The following is a 13,324-nucleotide window of genomic DNA, read 5'->3' as shown; positions in this document are numbered from 1 at the left end:
GAAAGCAAGGGGATGGAAAAATATTTATGATGCAAATGGATGTCAAAAGATAGCTGGAGTAGCAATACTTATTTAAAACAAAATAGGCTTTAAAACAAAGACTGTAAAAAGAGACAAGGAAGAACACATATAATAATAAGGGGGACAAGCCAGAAGGAAGATAGAACAATTATAAATAGTTATGCACCCCACATGATAGCACTCAAATGCATAAAACAGTTAATAATAAACATAAAGGAACTAATTGATAATAATACAATAATAGTAGGGGACTTTAACACCCACTTGCAACAATAAATCATTTAAATAGAAAATTAACAAGGAAACAATGGCTTTGAATGACATACTAGAACAGATGGATTTAACAGATAAAGTCAGAAGATTCTATCCAAAAACAGCAGAATACACGTTCTTTTCAAGTGCAAATGGAACACTCTCCAGAATAGATCACATATTAGTCCACAAAACAAACCATGACAAATTCAAAATTGAGGTCATACCATGCATCTTTTCTGGCCACAACTTTGTGAAACTAGAAATCAACCACAAGAAAAAATCTGGGAAGACCACAAATATGTGGAAATTAAATAACATACTCCTATTCCGTGAATGAGTCAACCAGGGGGAAAAAAATTAATAAAAAAAAAAAAACTAAAAAGTACATAGAAACAAATGAAATGAAAACACATAGCTCCAAACCTTTGGAAGACAGTAAAAGCAATTCTAAGGGGAAAGTTTATAGCAGTACAGGCTTACTCAAGAAGAAAGAAAAGTCTCCAACAACCTAACCTCAACCTAAAAGATCTAAAAAAAGAAAAATAAACAAAACCTAAAACCAGCAGAAGTAAGGAAATAATAAAGATTAGAGCAGAAATAAATGATATAGAAATGAAAAGGTACATTAGAACAGATCAATGAAACCAGGAACTGGTTCTTTGAAAAAATCAACAAAACCTCTAGAGAGACTTATCAACAACAACAAAAAAAAAAAAAAAAAAAAAAAAAGAAAGAAAGAAAGAAAGAAAGAATTCAAATAAAATCACAAATGAGAGAGGAGAAATAATAACAATACCACAGAAATGCAAATAATCATAATAGAATTCTATGAAAAACTATGTGCCAACAAATGGACGTACTAGAAAAAATGGAGAAATCCCTAGAAATATATAACCTGCCCGAACAAAAGCAGGAAGAAAGAGAAAACTGAAGGGACCAATCAGCAGCAAAGAAACTGAATCAATAACCAAAAAATTTCCAGCAAATAAAAGTCAAGGGACAGATAGTGTCACAAGCAAATTTTACCAAATATTTAAAGAAGTGTTAATACCTATTCTTCTCAAACTATTCCCAAAAGACAAAAAAGGAAAGAAAACTTCCAAATTCTTCCTATGAGGCCAGCAGTACACTAATAGCAAAACCAGAAAAATATCACAAAAAAGAGAACTATAAGCCAATATCCCTGATGTAAAAATCCTCAGCAAAATGCTAGTAAACTTAATCCAACAATATATTTTTAAAAAGCATTCATGATGATCAAGTGGGATTTATTCCAGAGTAGTTCAGTATTCACAAAACTATCAGTGTGATCCATGACATCGATAAGAGAAAAGATCAGAACCATCTGATCATTTCAATAGATGAAGAAAAAGCATCTGACAAAAGTACAACATTCATTCATGATAAAAAACCCTCAACAAAGTAGGGTTAGAAGGAACAATTCTCAACATAATAAAGGACTTCCATGAAAAACCCACAGCTAACCTTATTCTTAGTGGGGAAAAACTTAGACCTTTTCCCCCTAAGGTCAGGAAAAAGACAAGTATGTCCACTATCACCACTTTTATTCAACATAGTACTGGTAGTCCTAGCCTCAGCAGTCAGACAACAAAAAGAAATAAACTGCATCCAAATCAGTAAGAAAGTAGTAAAACTTCTACTATTTACAGATGACATGATACTCTATATAGAAAACCTGAAATACACCACCAAAAAACTATTAGAACTGATACACAAATTCAGGAAAGTCACAAAACACAAAATCAATGTACAGAAAGAAATCTGTTGTTCTTCTAAATGATACTAATGAAGCAGCAGAACGATAAATTTATAACTGTACCATTTATAATTGCACCAGAAATAAGGAACCTAGAAGTAAACCTAACCAAAAAGATGAAATACCTGTCTCTAAAACTATGCAACACTGATGAAAGAAATTGAAGAGGACATAACAAAAAAAAAAAAAAAAAAAGAAGAAGAAGAAGAAGAAGAAGCACATTACATGCTCATGTATTGGAAGAAAAAACATTTTTAAAAATGTCTATACTACCCAAAGCAATCTACACATTTAATGTAATCCCTATCAAAACACCAACAGCATTTTTCACAGAACTAGAACAAACAATCTTAAAATTTGTATGGAACCACAAAAGACCCAGAATAGCTAAAGCAATCTTGAAAGAGAAAGGCAATGCGAAAGCCCTCAAAATTCTGGACTTGGTATTTTGCAAAGCCACAGTAATCAAGACAGTATGGTGCTGGCACCAAAATAGACGTATGAATGGAAAAAAAATAGGAAACTGGGGTGCCTGGGTGACTGTTGGTAGAGTCTGCCTTCAGCTCAGGTCACAGTCCCAAGGTCCTGGGATTAAGGCCCACGTTGGGCTCCCTATTTAGCAGTAAGCCGGTTTCTCCCTCTCTCTTGCCTGCCACTGCCCCTGTTGTGCTCATTCTCTCTCTTTGTCAGATAAATGAGTATTATCTTAAATAAAATAAAATTTTAAAAGAATAGGAAATCCAGAAATAAATTCTCAATTATTGATCAATTAATCTTCAACAAAGCAGAGAAAGAATATCCAATGAGGAAAAATGCTCTTCAACAAACAGTGTTGGGAGAAGTGGAAAACAACAAGCAAAAGAATGAAACTGGACCTCTTTCTTATACCATACACAGAAAAAAAAAAAAAAAATTGAGTACAGGCAGTGATTTCTCTGACATCAGCTGTTGCAACTTTTTTCCTACATAAGTCCCCTGAGGCAAGAGAAACAAAAGCAAAAATACACTGTGAATACATTAAGATAAAAAATTTCTTGACAGTGAAGGAAACAGCTAAACTAAAAGGCAACCTATGGAATGGGAGAAGATATTTGCAAATGACATTATCTGATAAAGAGTTAGTATCCAAAATATATAAAGAACTTATAAAACTCAACACCCACCCAAATAATCCAATTAAAAACTGGGCACAAGATGTGAACAGAGACTTCTCCAAAGAAGACATCCAGATGGCCAGCAGACCCAAGAAAAGATACTCAATATCACTCACCATCAGGGAAATGCAAATCAAAACTACAATGCAATATCACCTAACACCTGTCTGAATGGCTAAAATCAATAACACAAGAAACAACAGGTGTTGGTGAGAATGTAGAGAAAGGGGAACCTTGTTTCACTGTTGGGGAAAATGCAAATGGGTGCAGTCACTGTGGAAAACACTATGGAGGTTCCTCAAAAAGTTGAAAGTAGCGGTGCCTTGGTGGCTCAGTCAATTAAGTGTCTTAGCTTAGGTCATGATCTCAGGGTCCTGGAATGGAACCGGGTGTCAGGCTCCCTGCTCAGTAGGAACTTGGCTTCCCCTTCTCGCTCTGCCCCTCCATACCACTCACGTGGTCTCTCTCTCAAATAAATAAGTAAAATCTTTAAAAAAATAAAAAAACAGAACTATCTTAAGATTTAGCAATCACACTACCAGATATTTACCCAAAGAATACAAAAACAATAATTCAAAGGGATACATGTCCCTTTATGTTTATAGCAGGGTTATTTACAATAGCCCAAATATGGAAGCAGCCCACTGAATATATATGGAATGTGTACACACACACACACACACAACACATACTGGAATATTGTTCAGCCATAAATAAGAATGAAATCTTGCCATTTACAAGAGTATGGGTGGAGCTAAAGAGTATAATGCTAAGCAAAAGAAGTTAGTCAGAGAAAGACAAATACCATATGACTTCACTTACATATGGAATTTAAGAAACAAGTAGAGAGAGAGAGAGAGAGAAACCAAGAGATAGACTCTTAACTATAGTGAACAAACTGATGGCTACCACAGGGGAAGTGAGTGGGGGGATGGGTGAAAGAAGTGACAGTGATTAAGGAGTACGTTTAATCATGGTGAGCACCAGGTGATATATGGAAGTGTTGAATCACTACATTGTACACCTAAAAGTAATATAACACTGTATGTTAACTAACTGGAATTGAAATAAAAACCTAAAAAAAATAAACCTTTAAGTGCTTCTTTGGTTAATTGCCAGACAACACACACATAGACTCGTGCATACAAATACACACACATCACAGACACCACAGTAACACCCATTTCTAAGGATATAAAATTATTTTCAGACTCAGTGATGTTTAAGTCCATATTAATAAAGAATTACCATTTTCCTAAAGCAATAATCTATAGAGATATTACATGTCTGAAATGAAGATACTCTTATATTATGCAAAGCAATTTTAACCTTCATTATAGCTATATCTTGTTTCCTCAAACTATACCCATAGACATAATTGGCAATAATAGAGTGAAATTATTGAAATCTCTCCCCCCAAAAGCCATTTACTTCTGATTATTCAGGTTATACAAGAAACCAGCTAAAGAAGAAGTTAAAGAGATTTTAGTTTTTCACTTACTCAAGATGGAAATAACTAGGCAATGTAACCCTCACTATGCCCCAGATATGCGTTCATAAAACAACTACCTTCACATTACAGCACCCGTCACCTAATCACAGATGAAGAAAATCCCATGGAATACCTATGCCCTCCCAGCCAGCAGAAACCTTCAAATGTCATAGAATATGTTTGGGAGATGAGAATTAAATTTATTTTAAAGAGAACATTACAAATTAATGAAAAATATTATTCTAAAATATAATATTTTAGAATATTATAGAAAAGTGTCTGGAAAAATTGAGGTTGGATCTTTATTTTATATCATAGACCCACTAAACTCCATGCCATCCAATAAATTTAAAAGATATATGTGAAAAGTAGTTATCTTAAGATAGCAAAAAGCAATATAGACACATGTTAAAGGATGATGCTCAATAGAAAAATAATGAGAGATGAATAGGGTGACATACTTAAGTAAACATTTTATAAAATTTTAAACTCTGGAACACTTACAAAGAACATTAAAAGATTAAAAAAACAAAAATTTTGAAGTGATTATTATCATAGTTAATCTCTTTAATATACAAACTTATTACATATTAATGTAATAATATATAAACTTATTACTAAACTTATTACAATATACAGCAATAAACAACAGAAATAGATGTAAGATAATGAGCATTTTTATAGAAATGTTTTACTTTAGCACTGATACAATTATTTAATTTGAAATAACTAAATTCTATTTTCTGCTAAGACAGATTTTTAGGACTAAAACTCATTGCAGGAATGGGAATAGTGTGATCAGAAATTATCGCTGCTAATGAAAGGCAAAATTGTGCTACAGGTCTAGAAATAATTGGGGGAATCTATAGAGAGAACAAAAATATTTTCTACCCTCTGCGCCAGAACTAAATTCCTCAAAACTCCATTCTGAAAAAAATTCGTAAGTATAGCAATATAGGTAAGAGGATATGTAGTATAAAACTGTTTATAGTCGAGAGAAGGATAAACCTACAAAACAATAGGAATGATTGCTCAGTAACTTATGTTTCCCAATGTTATAGAATGTTATTCATCAAATATACTATAATTTTGAAGAATATTTAATATAACCTAATGTTCAAACAAGTAATGAATTAAAAACAGCAATGTATTTGCAGGATGACAGGTTAATGCCAACTATATAAACCACCTATATGATAACTTATTATTCTCTATCCATCTATTATCTACCAGTGTAATAAAAAAGTTTTTAGTGTAACAAGATGTAAACATCTGGATGTCGAAATTATCAGTGATTTTGTCTTCTTTTTTATATTCTTGTATTTTCCAGAATTTCTTAGGGAGCACTCAATTCTTTTAAAGTTGGAATAAAATGTTATGTTATTATAATGGAAATAAATGGCCTTAAAACTCTTGAAATTTTTCACTTTGGCCTTTCTATCTTATTGTATCTGTCTTTCTGTATCTTTGTACAAAGTAGCCAGGAACTAAAGCACAGATAAGCCCAATATGTATGAAAGGACAGTGTTTTGTTATTCACTCCCTAGATCATATTGGGCTATTCCTCATTACATTCCACAAACAATTATGTATACATAATTGTATGTATACATTATATAAATGTATAAAATTTCAGCAAGAGGCTTTACTCTTTCCAAGTCTGTCTGCAGCTGATAAATCATTTACTTCTTCTTCTTTTTTTTTTTTTTTTTTATTTATTTGACAGAGATCACAAGTAGGTGGAGATGCAGGCAGAGAGAGAGGAGGAAGCAGGCTCCCCGCTGAGCAGAGGGCCGGATGCCAGGCTCCATCCCAGGACCCTGAGATCATGACCTGAGCTGAAGGCAGAGGCTTTAACCCATTGAGCCATCCAGGTGTTCTGATAAATCATTTTCTCAAAGGATATAGTTTTTCTGCAGATTTCTGTTGCCAAGGTCTTCATAAAACCTAACAGAATTTACATTTAACCACATGGATTTGCATCTTCCCCAAAGTAGCTGGAAGAATTACTCAAAGGTGAACAAATTAAGTTTAAATAGTTCTTAGTAACTAAATATAATGTTAAAATTATAGAGATATTGAAACTTTTTAATAGATTTCCAGTCTAGAACCTTGTGGCATCTGATTACCTTTCCTTTCCTCCTTCCAAGTCAAAATTCAAGTCTATTTTACTGTTACGTAGCTAGTAATATAAAATAAATACCTTATTTTTATCTTAAGTCAATAGGCTATGTTCATTGCCTTCATGAACTTCAGTATCTAGACTCATCAACATCAGCATCAGAAAGAAATACCAGATTCCAGATCAGTATTTTAAATGGCCTTTTGTTTATGTGAAAATCATTTACTGAAGCCTAGCCAATCAAAATAGAAAGAAATTGGATGCACACCAGGATGGAGTATTTCTGCCAATGTTTCCTTTCTGTAAATAACACTAAAAAAATATACAGACAAAAATATCTCCAGAATCTGCTTAGATCTTCAAATCAAGGGTCACCTGGACACTGTTCCCTCACATAGATAATTGTCAGAATCTGTATACTTTGTATACTTATTAGAGAACTTTCCAAACAACTAGATTTCTTTTTGCAAGTGAACTCAGAAGGGCATCTGTCAGCTTTACAGTAGTACTAAGCAGGACTCTCACCTCTGAATTGTCATAATCCATCTATATGACCTGTGTCCACAGTGTCTTCTCTGTCAAGAATGATCTTCTTTTTTCTTTCTGCTTTGTGATCAGTTTCCAAAACATACCCCACAAGCCACCCTTTTGTATTCAGATACACATCCCTTCCTCTGAGCTAAGCACTGTATCTCTTTTGAATTCAATTACATACCTGATTTCTGAAACTTCATTATTAAATAATGGCTATCTTTGGTGCAAAGCCCCAATCATCTTATTTGTACCCAAATTGCAATTTAGTAATTATATGTCTGTATCATATAATTAAAATCATTCATTGGTTATTTCATTCATTCACAAATATTTATGAGTACAATTCACATGTTAAAGTATCCATGCTATCTAGATAGTACCATGATGAACAAAGAAGATAAGGTGTCTACTCTCATAGAATTTATATTTTGGTGGAGGAATTTAATTAAATTTAAACTATCCATCTAGTGATAATGTGCTGCACGTAAATGCAAATAAATGACATAGTAGAGAGTGTATAGTAATTAATTATGACTGATCAGAAAAGGCCTCTCTCTAAAGAGATGATATTTAAGCTAATATTTTAATGCTAAGGAAGAAATAACCGGAGAAGATCCCTAAAGAGAGCATCCCAGGCAGAAGAAACAGCTAATGGAAAAACACAATATATTAACACACCTAATCAAGGAATCAAAAGAGAGCTAACATAGTTAACAAAGGAGAAAATTAAAATAAGGAGAGATAGATCATGTGATGATGATATATGATATGACATATGATATATGATATGATATGATGTCAGGGAGGTAGAAAGACCCCAGATCACATATGATTTTGAAGACTTAAAAACAGACTGAGTGTTAAAATACAATGGAGAGTCATCAGGGATTTTTAAACAAGAGAATATTATATGATCTTTTTTACATGTTAAGAGATAATTCTGGTGACTTTTAACAGACCAGGTTAGAGACCAGCTGGGATGTTACAGTATTGGTACAGGGAGCAGATCCCACTGATCTGGATTGGGGTGTCAAGGAGGGAAATAGACATAATGGGACAATAACAGGATGTATTTGGGAAGTAGAATGTGTAACATTTGGTAGTGGATTTAGATGTGTTAAATGAGGAAAAGAAGAAAGGAGAATGATATTGAGACCTATCTAGATCAATAGGGTGGGACATTGCATTTGATTAAGTTAAAGAAGAGTGGGGGGAAAGATGGAGTTTTTCTTGAAGGAAGGTCAAGGAGTAGGAATTAAGAGGAATCCTTTGGATATTCTACATTTGAAATTCTTGCTATTCTAATACTTTTTTTACTGGATTCCTTAGACATTTCTATGTATAAATTATGCCATCTACAAGTATAGCTTCACTCTTCCTTTCCTATCTGGGTTCATTTTTTTTTTTTTAACTCTTTCCTAATTGTTCTGCATCGAACTTCCAGGATAATACTGAAAAGATTTCGTGAGAAGGTACATTCTTAATCTAATCCTAATTGTAGGGGAATGCTTTCAGTTTTTACCATTACAGATGACGTTGTTTCTGTTTTTTATAGATTTTTTAAAATTTATTTTTTGTTTATTTTCAGCAAAACAGTATTCATTATTTTTGTACCACATCCAGTGCTCCATGCAATCCGTGCCCTCTCTAATACACACCACCTGGTTTCCCCAACCTCCCACCACCCCCCCACCACTTCAAACCCCTCAGATTGTTTTTCAGAGATGTTTTTGATCAGGCTGAGGAAATTTCCTTCTATTCCCAAATTGTCAAGTGTTTTTCTTATTAGAGGTACTGACTTTTATCTGTTTTTTCCTTCATCTACTAAGATTTACCATGTGGCATATATCTTTTATTCTCTCAATATAATGTAATACCTTATTAATACCTTAATTATCATACATTGTACTAATCCTGAGTTCCTGGAGTTAATCCTACTTGACCATGGTATAGAATCCTTCTATATATTGCTGGATCCAGTTTGCTAGGACTCTGTTGAGTACTTTTGTATCTTCAATTATAAAAATATTGGTCTCTCATTTTCTATTCATGTGATATCTTTGGTTCTGGCAAGAGAATATACTGATCTTATAAAATGACTTGAAAACTGTTCCATTCTCTTATAAGAGTTTGTGGGGGGGGAAATGGTATTAAGTTTTGTTTAGATGTTTGGTAGAATTCATTCATAAAGCCAACTGGATGTGGCCTTTCTGTGTATGTGTGTGTGTGTGTGTCGTGTTTTGATTACTTTTCCAATACTTTGACTTGTTAAACAACTACTTTTTATTTACTTGCTATAAATAAATTACTTATTACATATTATTTAATGGCTTCTGTCCATTTCACTGAAATTACCGAATTTGTCAGTTTATAGTTTACATTAGTTTCCTAGAGTTATATAATAGATTAGCAGATAAACTTTGTGTCTTAAAACAAAACAAATTTATTCTCTCCTTGTTCTGGAGGGCAGACATCAAAAATCAAGGTGTCAACAGGGCTGTACTCACTCCACAGGCTCCAGGGGCCCCCTTTGCAAGGGTAGTTATTGAGGTCAGTTTGTTTGGTTGTTTGCCTTTTTTTTATTCATTCATTCATTCAGAGCACCTAGAAGCTTTTTCTAAGCTACTTCTAAGCTACTTTTTTTCTTTATTATCTCTGATAAACTAGGTGGTCTATACAGTTTTGCTCTCAAAGAGCTACCAATCTCCTCTTAGTTGCTTACAACAAAATCTCCATTATTCTCAAGATTATCATTAGTCTCAAACTTTGTCTATACCCTGTTTCAAATAAAAGCCATTCCTTTGGGAATATCTTCAGAGCTCTTTCTTCTTAAGATCTAACTCTCCCTGTGGGCAAAATCTCTGAGGGATGGTTTAGGGGCTTGAGACAAGGGCAGTGACTCACTTCTCCCAGAATATAACACCTCCTTTTTGAGTAAAACACTGGTTGATGGCAGTAGCCTCCAGTCTCCTCACTGGCTATCCAAGTGTGAACACTTCATCCTATAAACAAACTGGGGTAAGGGCATTTAAGGCCATAGTGTTTACAGCATGCTACACCACTATTGAGACTTCAGACTATGAGTGGGGGCTGGGTAGGGAAAAAGACCTGACCATTCTGGCCATAGTTATTTTGAATTTGACCTCTCGAATGTGGAAGTGAGGCAGAATGGGTGAGAGGATTGAGAAATGCTGCTGTCTTGCCTCTTTCTGGAAAATACCATAGACTTGACTATAAGCTGAAGAGGGAGTGGGAGCCACGTCTTCTTGGCCACACCTGCTGCCATGGGGCTTCATCCCACCTACCTGGGATGAAGTAGACAGGCAAGAGTTTACAGCACAAATGCCACAGATTCTTACTATTATTATTACTGAAATTTAGCAGAATTTCCTGAAAAAAAAAAAAAAGTCTTTATTTGCTGTGATAGCTTAGGACACTTTTCACAGACTTTAAATAGTTGTTTGCTTTATATAATTTTTTTCCAGTGATGGTTATTTCACTTATAGGGGAGTGGGTCTGCAGAGACCCTCATGCCACCAATCTAGAAGTGACTCTTGTGAATGACTTAATATCTTTAAGATAAAATTCTCAAAAGAATTGCCAAAAAGAAAAAATCAACTGTGTAAATTCAAAAAATGTGGTTGGCTTAATTCAATTAATCATAAATTAGGCATCATTTCATCTAGCAAATAGAAAGTTCCAAAGAGCTGTACAAAATGGATGACTTTCATAGGCAGAAGGAGGAAGAATAAGGAAGTTATTTGAAGAGAGTAGATTGTTACAAACAAGGTCACCGTTCTTTGGGGGACAGCAGAGGTCCATTGAGACAATTACCTCCTTAGTGCTGACCAGGAAATTCTAGCCTGACTAGTTAAGATTATGATCCTGGGAGAGACTGAAACTGAATTTAGATTAGGTATTAAGTCTCAGTTTGGTGACCCGAGCTTAGCACAAGTGACTCCATTTCAGGCCTATAGTCTCTTTTTTAAGCAGAAAGTAAGTGTATAAGTCCTCATTTTAAGCAAGATGAGTAATGACAGGCCTCATAAAAGGGAAGGGAATGAGAAGGAGTTTGAAGAGGACAGGAATAAAACAGAGCAAAGAATGGCTATAAATTATTTTTTAACAGATGGAGATCTCAAAATCACTCTCTTTAGAAAATGTTTTTTCTATCAAAAAAAATGAGCGTATGCATACTCACCCAAAATTTGTATGTCTTGCAGATAATTATGAAAACAGAGAAAGCTCTCTATAGAGACTATGTGTTAGAAACTTCCATATTAGACTATTACACCCTTAAGGGAAGAGAAGATATCTTATTATTTCGTTTATATTTGTATTTATTATATTACAAGTACTGTTCCTAGGACAGAGTACTTAATAAAATTGGATGAAAGGATAAGTGAATGAACACAAAAACCAGAAGGGGAAAAAAATAAAATGAAAGTGGATGACAGATTTTCAGAAATGTATTGTCTCATTGAGGGGAAATCTGTCTACATTGAAAATTAGAAACAACTGTGACTAAACAAATAGCAAACTGATCCATATGGGATAAAGCAATAAAATTCCTTAAGTTGAATTTGGACATATCAAGAAAGTTACGACACAAAGGAAAGGATTGTCTAAGTTATTATTTAGTTTTGGCCTCATATAGAGAGGTTAGTATTTTATTTTCAGATGAAAAAATAAAAATAAATTTATCCCAAAATTAAAATTTCAACATAATCAACTGCTGTCTGTTTAATATGGGTCTTCATTTGAAATGGAGAGCACAAACCAGTGAAGAACCAGCACCGCGTGGGTGGAAGTGTGTAATAAGATAAAGGAAAAATGAGAGGATATGAGAAATGATGTGAGAATACAAAATTAATCATAGATTAACCAGCCAGAGAGAGACCATTTTAAAGTGCAGACTTCCTCTTGACAGTGGCCTTTTAGTCTTTGACTAGTGGCCTTTAGAAACCCATTGAAGTTTAACACATCATCTGAAGGGGAGAAGGACCTTTTATTCCTTGTTACTTATTTTACCTTCACATCTCACCACTCTCACATATGTAATAGCTGGAGTATGATGGTACCATGCAAGGTTTCCAGCAGCCATGTATTTATCATTTGTGGGCAGACACAGAAGGATTATTGAAGAACCGTTACAAAATTTTATAGCATTGTGTATTATGAGAACCAAAACAGGGAAATGCGGACTTCTTTTTACTAAGATTTCTTTTTTGTGACCATGTTTAAAACAAAGAAGTGTTCATAGAGAACACATGACTGGAAACATGAATTATTTAAAAATGAAGGCCTTATAAGCAGACTAGGCTTGTATTTACCATTTAAAATGGCACCACAATGTGGCAAGACATGAACACAGATTATGATTCACTGGGCTCATTAAATATGCATAAAATGTGAACTGCTTTATATATGTGCATTTCCTTACTTAAAAGAATCTCATTTGGTGGTAAACTGGGAAGTTGTAATGCAGTGATTAAAAGTTCATATATTCAAGACAGAAAATGATGAAGTCTATGGGGACAAGGAACATTTCTTATTCATCTCATTCTAAGCATCAAGCAAAGATCAGGAAAAATGTGGCACTAAATAATTCAGTCATTACTTTAATCATTTATTCATTTAACAAATATTACATTTCTACTATGGCAGATCTTTTACATGTGGGGGAGGAGAGAGAACATAAAGATAAAAAATTATATTCTGGTGAAGAGAACAGTTTTCACTGTATGAATGAATACACCAACCTTGGTAAATTCATCTCAAGAAGAGGAAGAAAATAAGATTCACAAAAAGATTTGGAAATGATCTTTTTCATTGCATGCATATTATAAGAACTTTAGATTCGTAGAACATTTATATAATCAATACTTTAGAATTACAGGTCATTATCTTACCTCACAATGCTCCAAGAATGTAATGATATTAATCATTTCATAAATAAGTAAAGCTCA

This window comes from Mustela nigripes, chromosome 1 (genome assembly GCF_022355385.1).
Source record: "Mustela nigripes isolate SB6536 chromosome 1, MUSNIG.SB6536, whole genome shotgun sequence".
Taxonomy (NCBI): domain Eukaryota; kingdom Metazoa; phylum Chordata; class Mammalia; order Carnivora; family Mustelidae; genus Mustela; species Mustela nigripes.
Note: the sequence above shows the minus strand (reverse complement) of the source record.